The sequence below is a fragment of the Pelodiscus sinensis genome, chromosome 28 (assembly GCF_049634645.1).
Source record: "Pelodiscus sinensis isolate JC-2024 chromosome 28, ASM4963464v1, whole genome shotgun sequence".
Taxonomy (NCBI): domain Eukaryota; kingdom Metazoa; phylum Chordata; order Testudines; family Trionychidae; genus Pelodiscus; species Pelodiscus sinensis.
The window spans coordinates 8483723-8496016 of NC_134738.1; the positions used below are offsets into that span (position 1 = coordinate 8483723).

Here is a 12294-nt window from a genome sequence, read left to right on the forward strand (position 1 = left end):
ATTGAAAAGAATGTCTCTGTCCCTAAAATCTCACCTCTTACAATCTTTTGGAACTACAGATCTGATGTACCCATTGTCTTGGGTGCTTTTCTGCCACACAAATGCCACAGCAGGATGACCCTTTAAATATAAGACTGGGGTGGGGGGAGGGGGATTCATTAGTGAGGAGGCTGGAAACAAGAGTCTTGTAATAGAAAACAGCTGTTAGATTCTATTCTATGGTCTCTGGCTCCTACAGCCATGATCAGATTCCAAAAGAGATATAAATAGCTATGCAAAAGCAGTTCTAATCAAAGACACATCCACAGTCCTGACTGAAAGTTCATTGACAACCACCTGCTTAGCTCATATAAGCTCTTGGGCTTTGTTACATTCATAATAGCAGCAGCGACAAAAATAAATAGTCTCTCTATCTTTATTTCCTTGCAGAATCTCTCTATGAATCTGACTTTCCACAGCAATGGCTTGACTTTGGTGCCGGGATTCTATTCCTCTGCAACTGGCCTTCTGGATGACCTTGGACAAGTCACTTCACCTGTCTCTGCCTCTGTCTCTTCATTTATAAATTGGGGAGAATGATACTAGCCTCCACTGGAGAATGCTTTGAGATCCACCGGGAATGGATATAGCGAAGTTAAGTGTTATTACTAATAGTTTTGTTGGTTGTCTATCTATTGTAAACTGAATAGAAACCATGGACTCAGTTTGTCTCCAAATCAATGTATCTTTCCTGAAGTACTTGCATGATGTCAGCAAAAGAAAGTGTAGGCCCCTTTATTATAGGAGACTCTGATTTTTACTGGGTTTATGCTGCAATCTAGCTGCAGAGACTACAACTCCCATGATGCCTGCAGAAAAAGGAGAAAAACTATTGCTCTCTTCCAGGCAGCGCAAGGAGAGAGTTGGGGGGCTCCAGTTTGGAAAGAGGAGCCAGATTGTTGGTGTGGAGCCTTTCCCTGTCCAGGAGCTGCTGCAGGAAGCTAGTGTTTGGATCTAGCAGGCTGCTTCAGGGGCTGCTGGTGATTGTCCCTGGAGCAGAGGGACTCTGGCTGTGCCTAAGAAGGGTCTGCATAGAAGTAATTGTAAGTACCTGGGGCTATTTGGGAGGTGCTGCCCAGTTGGAGCACAGAAGAGAGGCTGACTCTGGGTCTGATGAGAAGCTGAGTGATCTACCCAGCGAACCAGAGCTGCTGGCTTTTGGTGGGCTCTGCTCCAGCGTCAGAGGGATTTTGCTGCTTGTTTCCTGGCTGCACTGACGCACCCAACCTGCCTCCACTCCAGCTGCAGATCTGCAAGCGGGCCGACACAAGCCCGTGTCTGAGATCCAAAGGAGGGCACGCTCTGGGGTGGGAGAAAGGGTGGTAGTCTAAATGGCAGTCAGGTAAGTTCCCTTCATTTCGGTGTCCTTTGTTAATTGATTTTAGTCTGTGAAACCCTGTTTCTTTAAGTTGTTAAGTAAAGGTGTGTGGATTCTAATTTAATCACTTGGGTGTGTACTATTGATAATTGTTGTTTTGGAGGTAGAGCCAGGTTAGTATTGGAATAACTTTATTCCTGGAGGCTCTCAAGGTACACCATTAAGTGTGTACAGGGGCCCACCAGGTACGGGCATCGCCATTTTAATTTTCTTTAGAAGCAAGGGATGGCAGCAAGCGGGTGGGTAGGGGATCCCCAACTATCCAGCATCACCACTGGGGTACTCAGGATCTCCTTCAATGTTCAAACCATCAGGCGCCCAGGCACACAGGTGAGCGTGGCCTGCTCCCGAGTAACCCAGGGAAGAAAGAGGGGGTTACCGCAGTAGGGTCTATTAGATGGGGTGCTAGATCTGGGGCCCTTGTCTGTCATGTCTATATATGGTAGCCATAAGTTCTTCCAGGTAAGACCTCTCTTGGTGTGTGTAAGTACAGAGCCTAGCATGATGGGGCCTTGATCTCGATGGGGATATAGGCCATATCAGAATATAAATAATACTGACTGAGCCGGGCCTTGCAAGTCCTCTGTGGGTAGATCTGTTGGCGTTAATGGGACTTTTGCCTACAGAAGGGTAAATGAATCTATTGTCCAATCACACCACTATCTAGACTTCTCCTGGCCCTAGGCACTGCACTAACCTTCCTCCGAAGGATCTCGGTCTCCTTTTGCCTGTGGGTTGTACCGCTGGGATTGTAAAGGCTTTTGAAGAACAAGCTGTGCCATTACGGCACTCTTCAGCTATCCCTTTACATTGCTACCGATGGCTTCAAGGGGAAGTCGGTGATGCATAAGCCAGGAGAATGGCACCGGGACACCACTTCCTGCTGCTACTATTGGCTGGGAATGGCAAACCACAGCCAACAGGAGCTGCGGGCAGCCATGTCTTCAGATGCACTAGTAAATAAAGCGTCTGGGGGCCCACCAGGGGCTAATCCTGGTGAGCCATGTCTGGGCTGCCCACCCCAATACAAAGCAGTCACTTCCCCCTCCTAAAATTGCAACAAGGGAAGTCAGAGCATGTGGTCTCTTGGCTCCAGCAAGCATCCTGTTTTGCCAGAGCGTTGTCATCAGAGCCACCAATGCCACAGGGGAAGAGCAGGCACTGCTGCTGCTTTTTTTATCATTAAACTCCTTGAAGAATGTCTGCAGGGAAGAAACGCCTGAGAGCAGCTAGAGCCGGGCCCATGACAGTAACATAAAGCACCGGCTTGTGGCAAAACGTGCAGATTTCCTACGTGTGCTGCAAACAGGTCCCAAAATAGTGCGGCGTGCTCTTAAGGACTCACACTGAGACGCAGCCCAATAGTCAATAAGGGATTCGTAAGCATTTTCAGTTCTCTCATAGGCATGGAGTTACTCTCACGATTGTCCGTGAGCTCTGGGATCACATCTGCTTCGTCCCCCTTTTTTTGGGAGGGGGTACAGCTGGAGGCAGGGTTGTCCCCTTTCTGGAGGGCAGCAAGTCTTCACACAGCCCCCAGGTCTGTGAACTGAGGCACAGAGGACTGCCCAGCCTGGTTTTCATCAATGTTAGTGTAGATCCGAGGCACTCGCCGCTTAATGGGCAGCAGGTTTTAAATAAATGAAGTATTTCTTCTCAAATCTCAGGCAACCTGTGGAATTCCTTGCCAGAGGATGTTGTAAAGGCCACAGACCCCTTCCTGGGAGGAGCCACCAGGGCAAATTATCCCTGGTGCACTTGAAGGAGCCACCATCAGAGCAGCACCATCCTTACTGCCATGGGTGGCCCCAATAAGTCCCCCAACCTCCCAGCCCTCCCTCCCTGAATCCTGCATCTTCCCCATCCTGAGCCCCCACCCTTCACACCCCATTCTGACTCCTGCACCCCCACCCACTGCCCTGAACCGCCCGACCCCTGCTCTGGCTCTCCCACCCCGCCCCCCACTTTGGGTGGTGGGGGACCCCAAAGGGAGGGTAAATGGGCTTAGTGGTATGATCAGCCCAACAGGTGACAGACTCAAAGAGATCTCTGTGACCCAACCCATCATAGTATGTTCTTTTACTGGCACTTATCCAGAATTGTCTAACTCAAACTTCAGTTAGACAATTTGGGTGCATCTACACTGCACTGTTATTTCAAGATAACTAGTGTTATTTCGAAATAACTGTGCAAGCGTTATTTAGAAATAATTTCGAAATAACGAACAGCTTATTCCAAAATCTGTAAACCTCATTCTGGGTATGTCTACACTACCCCGCTAGTGCAAACTAGCGGGGTAATGTATGCATACCGAACGTGCAAATGAAGCCCGGGATTTGAATTTCCCGGGCTTTATTTGCATAAGCCGGCCGGCGCCATTTTTAAATGCCGGCTTGTTCGAACCCCGTGCCGCGCGGCTACACGCGGCACGGGCTAGATAGTTCGGACTAGCAAGCTATTCCGAACTATCTGTACGCCTCGTGGTAAGAAGTCCTCCAGCTCAACATTATTTTGACATTATATCGAAATAACTACTTCTTGTGTAAACGTGGACTATGTTATTTTGGAATAACGCCTGTTATTCCAAAATAATGCTGCGTTGTAGGCATAGCCTATGGTGCCACAGGACTACTCGTTTTTAGAAATGAAGATAGTGATTCATGATCAGCCATAGATGATGTTACAGATAATATATCACTCCCCTCGGTAGCAGCTGCCACTCATTCGTTTTGACCACTTCTGAGTATACCCAGTTGTAACAGTAATGTGGTTATTTTACTCTCAGAGAAACAACTGCCAGGGATGATATATATCCACAAACTGTCTTGTAATGAATCATGAAGTCACAGTGCAGTGGTGTTTACAGCTAAAGATATTTGATTTGGAACCAAGTGACAGTTCACCCAATGGCAAGCTCCGTAGGGAACGCCGATTGTCCCACTCAGTCTAAAATATAGTTATTTAATTAAGCTTAATTTTTTTGGAAAGCAAATGTGGTTTCAGCAGCTGCCATTGGGACGGTTGGTGCCTGTGGGGTTAAGGCACAGAATTCGGTTTCATGACATGTGGCTTCAACCTCCAGCTTTGTGGCCTCACTTCAGACATTCAATCGCTCTGCGCCACAGCTTCCCACAATATAGACTGCAAGGTCTTTGACACAGAGACTCTTTCTTACTGTGTTTTGTGGAGCGTCTCAAACAACAGGGCTGTAATCTGAGGGAAATCTTTGGGGATATAAATTAGAGTAACAGCACTAAGTATTAGTATCCAAATTATACCAAGGTAAAGCACGTCCCGTCTGTAGAAATCTGCATCGAACATGGAGGGAGTACATGTGGCAGAAGGAAAGAATCTAAGAAAGGTACCTGGAAGCCAGTCTGTGTTCACATGGCTGGAATACCAGCCGTAGGACCTCTGCAAATACTGTCTTAACAGAGAGCCAGTTTAGATTTAGAAACATGGAGTCTTCTTAGCCTATTACTCAGGACATGGTACATGAAGCTCCCTCTCCCAGGGTAGTAGTTCTGGGAGCAAGATTTGTGGAGGGTGCTGGGCATGTGCTCTGCACATCATGTGGCCAAGCACCAAGCAGACTCCCTGCTTGCTGCTACACACTGTGATAGCAGCAAATGGGGCACAGGCAATGTAGGGATTACTTCAGCACTAAGGCTAGAGAAATGACTGCGGAATGGCTCAGAGGAGGGGAGAGAAATTTCAGCCACTCTAACCACTAAGTCAGTGGTCCCCAACACGGTGCCCGCGGGGGTATTTGTCTGCGCCTGCCAAGTGCTCAGGGCGGGCCTGGCCCCGCGCACGTAACGCATGCGCGGTGCCGGAGCCGGCCCCGGGCACATGGCGAGCGCCGGCCCCTGGGGGCGCCGCGGATTGACCGCCTGCGCTCTGGGCACGCGGCGCATGGGGGGAGCGCAGGCCCCGGGCGCGTGGCGCTTGCAGGGTGCACCGGGCGTGCGGCACTTGGAGAGCGCCGGCCCCCGGGCACGCGGTGCTTGGGGGAGGGGGGGAGAGAGCGAGCGCCAGCGCCGGCCCCGGGCGCGCGACGCTTGAGGGGAGAGCGCCGGCCCCGGGAATGCGGCTATAGGGGGGCCCTGCCCCCCGGCACCCAGAGGGCGAACGGCCATGCCCCCTGGCGCCCGGCAACCCCAAATGGTTGGGGACCACTGCACTAAGTGGTTCCCAGTCCACAGCTGGTTGTCTAGAGAGGGCTCTCCAGACACATAGGGGCTCTCCCTACTTACCACATCAATGTAGGAGGAAGGGCACATGCCTTTGGGTCCCAGGTTTTTGGAGGGAAGGGGGCTTGGTTATCATTTCTTGGAGGTGCTCCACGGCCCTTCAATGGTCAGAGTGCAAAGGCTTGGCCAAGCTTATCCTACACACTTGCTGTAGATGGTGGGTAGATATATCACATTACTCCTTTCTGGAACACTGAGGAATAAATTACTCCCCAAAGAGCCCTTGAAATTTTCTACCCTTTATAGAACAAGGATGCTTCATTTGGCCACTACCACTTGGAGTCCAAATCTTCCAATCAATCCCTCCCATACACATGAAACAAAGGTGAACGCTTATCTCTCCTCCTCTGACACAGAATCTACGACAGACATTGACCTATGTGCTTCATGGATAAAATATATGGAGTCCTACCAAAGCCAGCAGGAAACCCGAAAGGACCTTCTGTCCACTTAGTGCTCCCAAATGCAGGGGGGCTATGAACAAGAGAAAAAGAGGATGCAACTGGCTGCCTGTCATGATAGGATGAGGGCAGATGAATAATGCATCTGAAATTTCACTGCTTCCTTCCCCATTCACATTACTCTGAAGTGACAGAGTTGACCTTCTAAAGTGGTGGCACTTAACGCAAAGGTAAGATCTCAAGAACAATTGGAATTCAAATGTATTGAAATGACCTTAATCTGCATATCTCCTGAAATGCAACACGGTAACACTTTCCCACTTTGATTTATTCATGTTCTGATCAATCAGACGTTTCAAGGAAGAGATCCATTTGAATGTCTCCCGGGCCCTGAAAGAAAAAGGAAATTCTAATTTTAATACCAGATGTAATGACCTTGATCTTGGCTGTATCTAGGGACTGAACTTGAGATCTCCACAGCTAAGAGAGGAATCACTGCTTGAGCTAGCCGATTAAACCTACTACCTGGCAGCTCTAGAAGATTCATATCCACTGTATATCAGGCATAGAGGAGAGACAGGAAACATATTAAACACTATATACATCTATAATATATATTGTTCACACTGAGGCTTTCTCTTCACTACCATGGGCTGTCAAGCTAAGATACTCCACTTCAGCTATGTGAATAACGTAGCTGAATTTGATGTATTTACGTCTGCTTACCACGGTATCTTCACAGCGGTAAGTTGACAGCTGATGCTCTCCCATCAACGCTGCTTACTGTTCTAATTTTGATGGAGCATCAAAGTCAATGGAAGAGCACTCGGTGGTTGATTTATCATGTCTAAAGTAGATGAGATAAATCAACCCATTCTCGATCAATCACTGCCCATTGATCCAGCCCATAGTGAAGACATGTCCTGTCTTCTGTCATATGATCGCTAACTCACATCATGTGACTATGGCTAGGAAATACAGTCTAGTTTCTTACCAACTCTCTGTCATACTTGAGTGTTATTACTTCTTTACTAAGTTTAAAGTACACTACCTTTAACCACAAGGCTTGGTTGGAATGGAGTTGCATGTGAGCTGAATATTTTACACAGCTCTGGCTCAGATATTCATCCAAAGCATGTCCACGTCTTTAGAGACTGAAAAATCTGGAGTCTCGTCACTTTTTATAAGATTGAGCTCTGATCGCAGCTGAAGTCCAGAAGGCAAAAATGTTAAATCAGAACCACACCTGATTGCAGTTTTACAATTTTTTTTCTTGTTTGAAGTTTGGAGGGAGGAATAATAATACCAACTTTGAAAATTGTTTCTTCCTGTTTTTTTCCAAACCAGCAGTAGAGCTGGTTAGCATTTTTTTTCTATTTACAAATTTGGGGAGAAATATTTCCATAGAAAATTCAAATTTCTCACACATCCCCTACCTCTCCAGTAACACACACACACACACACACACACACACGCAAAACAAATTCAGATAACAAAAGTGTTAGCTTGTTCCAATAAAGCTCCAGTCAGACCACTATAGAACCTTAAATAAATTTCCATTTGAAGTTGGTCCTAGAACTGTACAGATATTCAGGAGGGCTTGCTTTTTTGAAAAAAAAATCCCATCTTCATCAAATCACCCAAAAAGAGACCAGAGCCTGTCAAGCACTTATGCATGTATAACATACATCAAGGGGAGTAAGTCTATTTACCAAATGCTACAGAATTCCTTTAGCAAAGTTATTACATGGATCATGAATTCATATTCTTGAGCAGTGTTTCTCACAGTGGTCCACAAAACCTCTTTGAGGAAGCTGCTAACTGGACATGCCGGTGTATTTACAAGCGCCGTGGCCATTGAGCATTTTGGCTTCCATTGGCTCCGGTTTGTCGTTTGCAGGCAGGGGAAGCTGTGGGAAGGTTTTGTGAACCATTTTGAGAAAGACTTCTTGAGGGACACTACAGGTGGATTTTCTGTAGAAACTCTCTAAAAATTAAAAGTCGAACATTTCAAGAGGATATACCTTTTTCCTTCTAAGAATCCAGTATTAGACTTTACCAGAAAACACACGTACAGTTTCAAATTTCTTTCTACTCAACCACACTCCAAAAATAAACCATGACAACACAGCAGTTACAATGCACCCTTGCTGAACTAACATCAATAACTCAAGATCTGTTCTTTTCCTTTAAAATGAAAAATATAACATATGGCTTAAACCCAAATTTTTAAAAAATGTATACACACAGGGTAAGTGCAGGGATTGGGGCTTCTGGTAATCGGAGACCATCTGCTTTCACATAGGCTCAGCCTGGGAATTATTTAGCTGTACCGCATATCAATTGTTTCAGCATCCACAATATTGAGTGCACACAATTTTAAATACTGCAGCTGACAATTACAGACAGAAAAGCAGACAGAACAATTTCAAAACCAGATGCAGAGAGAGACTGCTGAGTTGGAATTTATATGCAAATTTGACACTCTGAACAAAGGTCTAAATAAATACATGGTGGGTTTCTCACATTACAATAGGTAATTTCCCATTCAGGTACTCCCAACTTCTCACCACTGTTGGGGTGTGTCTCCACTGCACCAAAACTCGAAATAAGTTACACAATTTGAGCTACGCAAATTTATTTCAATGCTATTTTGAAATAGCTTATTTTGTCATTTGACACGTTGCCAGATTTTGAAGTAAAGCACTATTCCGAAATGTCCCTTAATCCTCGTGGAATTAAGTTTACAGAGACGTCAAATAGAGACCCCAAAAATAACGGGCTTCCTGTGAAGTCGCGGGATAGCTATGTCAGGATACTCCAGTATCCCGAAATAGCGCTGCAGTGTAGACGTACCCTTGGAGATGAGCCACATCCATCCTGATATAATTAACACTCCCATCTCTTTATCCTTTTCCCCCCTGTCTTTCTTCTCTTCAGCATCTGAGGAAGTGAGCTGTAGCTCACAAAAGCTCATGCTCCAATACCCTATTCAATTTAAATGCCACCGGACTCCTTGTTGGTTTTGCTGAAACAGATTAACATGGCTACCTCTTTGACATGGACAATTACTGTCACTGCGAGGCACGCATGGTGTCTTTAAAGGGCTTGTGCACACCTGGTGCTTACTTTGGTATAACTCAAGCCACTTGGGAGTGTGGAAAAGCCAGCCCCATGAGTGATGTAAATTACACCAACCTAAGTGTCAGTGTGGGCAGCGCTATGTTGGCAGGAGACACTCTAGCAGTGGTAAGGCAGTTATCTTGGTGGATTATGCACCACTGCAGTGACTCCAGTGTAAACTAGCCCTCTGGTTCAATGACATAATATGGCTCACAGAGACATTTGGCCTCCAGGCTATAATTCATCTTTTATGGTTGTTTTCCCAGTCTTAATTCCACTGACATCTGTAAAATTACAGGAAACTACAGAGATCCAAACCACAGATTCACCCTACGTTACCCCTGGCTGCTCCATTTTTTGTCTGCAGGGCTGGGCTGGCTCTGAACAGTGATCTGCCAGTGAAAGTGCAGGGCCATGCATGCCCTGTTTGCTTCATTTCTAAGATTTTATTGTAAAATAAGAAGAGTAAGGCAACAAACGGCCTTTCAGGCAATTAGCAAGCTTCCCTATCCCCTTAATAATAACCCTCTGCAAGTAGTAAACTTCCCTATCCCCGCAACTATAACCCACTGCAATATAAAAAAGTACTTCTTTTCCTTCTTGTGAAGAAAGGCTTTATCGATAACTTAACTCAGTAGCCTCCAACCTTTTTAAGCACAAGATCATTTTTTGAATTTAAGTGCAATCCAGGATTCAAATACACTTGCTCCGCCTCCTTCCTGCCTCTTCTCCAAGGCCCCGCCTCTGTTCACTCCATTCTCCCCCATCCTCCCTCCCTTCCTCCAGGCAGGGGCAGAGGGTTGGGGTGCAGGCTCTGGTCTTGGGCTAAGGGATCTGGAGTGTGAGAGGGGCTCTGAGCTAAGCCTGGGGTAGGGAGTTGGGATGCAAGAGGGGGGTCAGGTACAGGCTCTGTAAGGGAGTTTGAGTCCAGGGGGCTCAGGGCTAGACCTGGGGTTTGGGATGTCAGAGGGGGTACATAACTGGAGCAGGCGTTTGGAGTTGGCTCCGGCTGGGCGCTGCTTATCTCAGGTGGCTCCTGGGTGGTGGCGCAGTGGGGAGAAGGCAAGCTCCCCCCCGGCCTGGCCCTGCACCACTCTCAAAAGCAGCCAGCAAACTCCCTCCATCCCAAGCCCTGTTGTGCCCCCCCCCATTCTGTGGCGATAGAATACAGGGTGGGAGGGGGCACCCTGACATCAGCGCCCCTCTTCTTCCTCCCCTGCCCTGCCCTGCCCAGCAAGCAGGAGGCTGGAGGGTGGGAGGCAGTGCCAAAGCAAAGAGTAGGAGATGCACAGCAGTGAGGGGAGGGGCAGCTGAAGTGCTGTGCTTGACAGCCTCTTGGCCAGACCAGTCAGGATCACCTGTCACAGGCTCCAAGATCTACCAGGAGATCCCGATCGACTGCTTGATGACCACTGACTTAACTTATAAATGCTGCAGGCAAATAAGATTCACTCCACAACTCAATCTTCTGCCTAGGCTGGCTCAAACTTGTGCACAAAACGGTTGCCAGTGCGTGCACACCTCATAAAACTCATAGCTGGTTGAGCAGAAGTGTCCAGCTTCTAATTAAGGGTCCAGCTTCTAATTAAGGGGATGGGTGAGCACATGCCGGAAGGTCTGCAGCTCACAAAGCCTTCCACACATGCTTCTAAAGAGCCACTTAACTCTCCCCTCATGCCCTAACCATTAGGCCTTTCTTCCTCTAATATATATATATATATACACACACCATCTCACAGAGCTGGAATGGACCTTGAGAGGTCAGCGAGTCCACTCCCCTGTCTTTGGGATGGGGCCAAGGATCATCCCTGACAGATATACCCCAGATCCCTAAATGGCCCCCGCAAGGATTGAACTCACAACCTTGGGTTTAAGCAGGCCACTGAGCTATCCCTCCCCCTGAAAGGGTTAATAAAAAAGACTTTGGTAATATAAAGGAAAATAAAAATGTTCCATCCCCACATTGAGAAATAAGGGAATTGAAAGCAGGGGTGACTGCCACGTCTACCTGGAGCTGAAATTGGGCAAGTTCGAAATTAGACAAAAGGTTTTATCGTGTGCCCAGGGCCGGATTAAGAAAGGGGCTTTTATGGCTAAGCCCCTCTTCGCGTGGGGTCACAGCTGCAGCCACTAAAGCCCATGTGTCCTGGCCAGCCCTGCCAATGACGAGCTCCCCTCCCGCTATCCTGGGGCTGGAACTCGGGAAGCTCCGTCCCTATGCTGCCCATACCTGGAGGCTCTGCCCCCTGGGAATCATGGCCAATGGGAACTGTGGGTAATGGGGCCTGCAGGTGACTGCGGAGCAGTACAGAGCCACCAGTCCCCCACCACCAAACAGGAGTTGCCCCAGGTAAGTGCCCACACCCCAACCCACTCCTGCACCCTACGTCACTAACTGAACTCCCTCCTAGACCCCACACCGCAACCCTGCATCCCCTCCTGCACCCCAGCTCCTGCCCAGACCCTGCACCCCCACCCTAGCCTGCTGCCCTGAGACCACACCTGCTCTCAGAAACCTTGGCCCCAGAAACCTTGGCCCCAGCCTGAAGCCTGAAGCCGCCTCCTAACTCATCCCACCCCACCCCACCCCAGAGTCAACACCCCCCTCCCACACACAACTCCTCCTTTTGGCTCCATCCTGGAGCCTTGAGAGGGCCACAAAACTGAATAGCCCCAAACTCCTAGAAGAGCGAATCTGACCTTGGGTGTGCCGTAAGGAAAAGAAAGGCGCTCTTCTCAGGAAGACATTATATTAAACAAGAAGACTTACCCGGCGTTGTCTGGGTCTTTCAGGGCAGGGGGCTGGTGGTGGGGAAGGGGCAGGATTCTGGCAATGGTGTTAGGGCTGGGTGTAGTGCAGGAGGGTGGGGGTTAGGGGGTGAGGAGGGGCTCAGCACGGGGGATCGCATCCAGCATGGCTTCCCTCCAGCTGCCAGGGGCCTTTTTTCTCAGTGCCCTCCCGTGTTGCAGCCAGGAGGGGGAAAGGGTTTGGAGCACGGGAGTTACTTACTCGGTTGGCTGGCAGGGAAGATAGCGGATCCCCAGCCATTCTGGCGCTGCCCTTGGTGTTACAGCTCCCCCCAGTGGACCCTCTGCAAAA

At 48.3% G+C, this 12294-nt stretch overlaps 1 protein-coding gene across 1 annotated transcript in view; it reads left to right on the top strand.

Annotated features, from left to right (window-relative positions):
- Positions 1–1348: 1348 nt before the first annotated feature.
- ADRA1A (adrenoceptor alpha 1A) overlaps positions 1349–12294 on the top strand; it is a 136873-nt gene continuing 125927 nt past the window's right edge. Inside the window, exon 1 of the mRNA XM_075910705.1 lies at positions 1349–1381. The gene's annotated coding sequence lies outside the window, so the exon portion shown is untranslated. The remainder of the gene's footprint in view (positions 1382–12294) is intronic.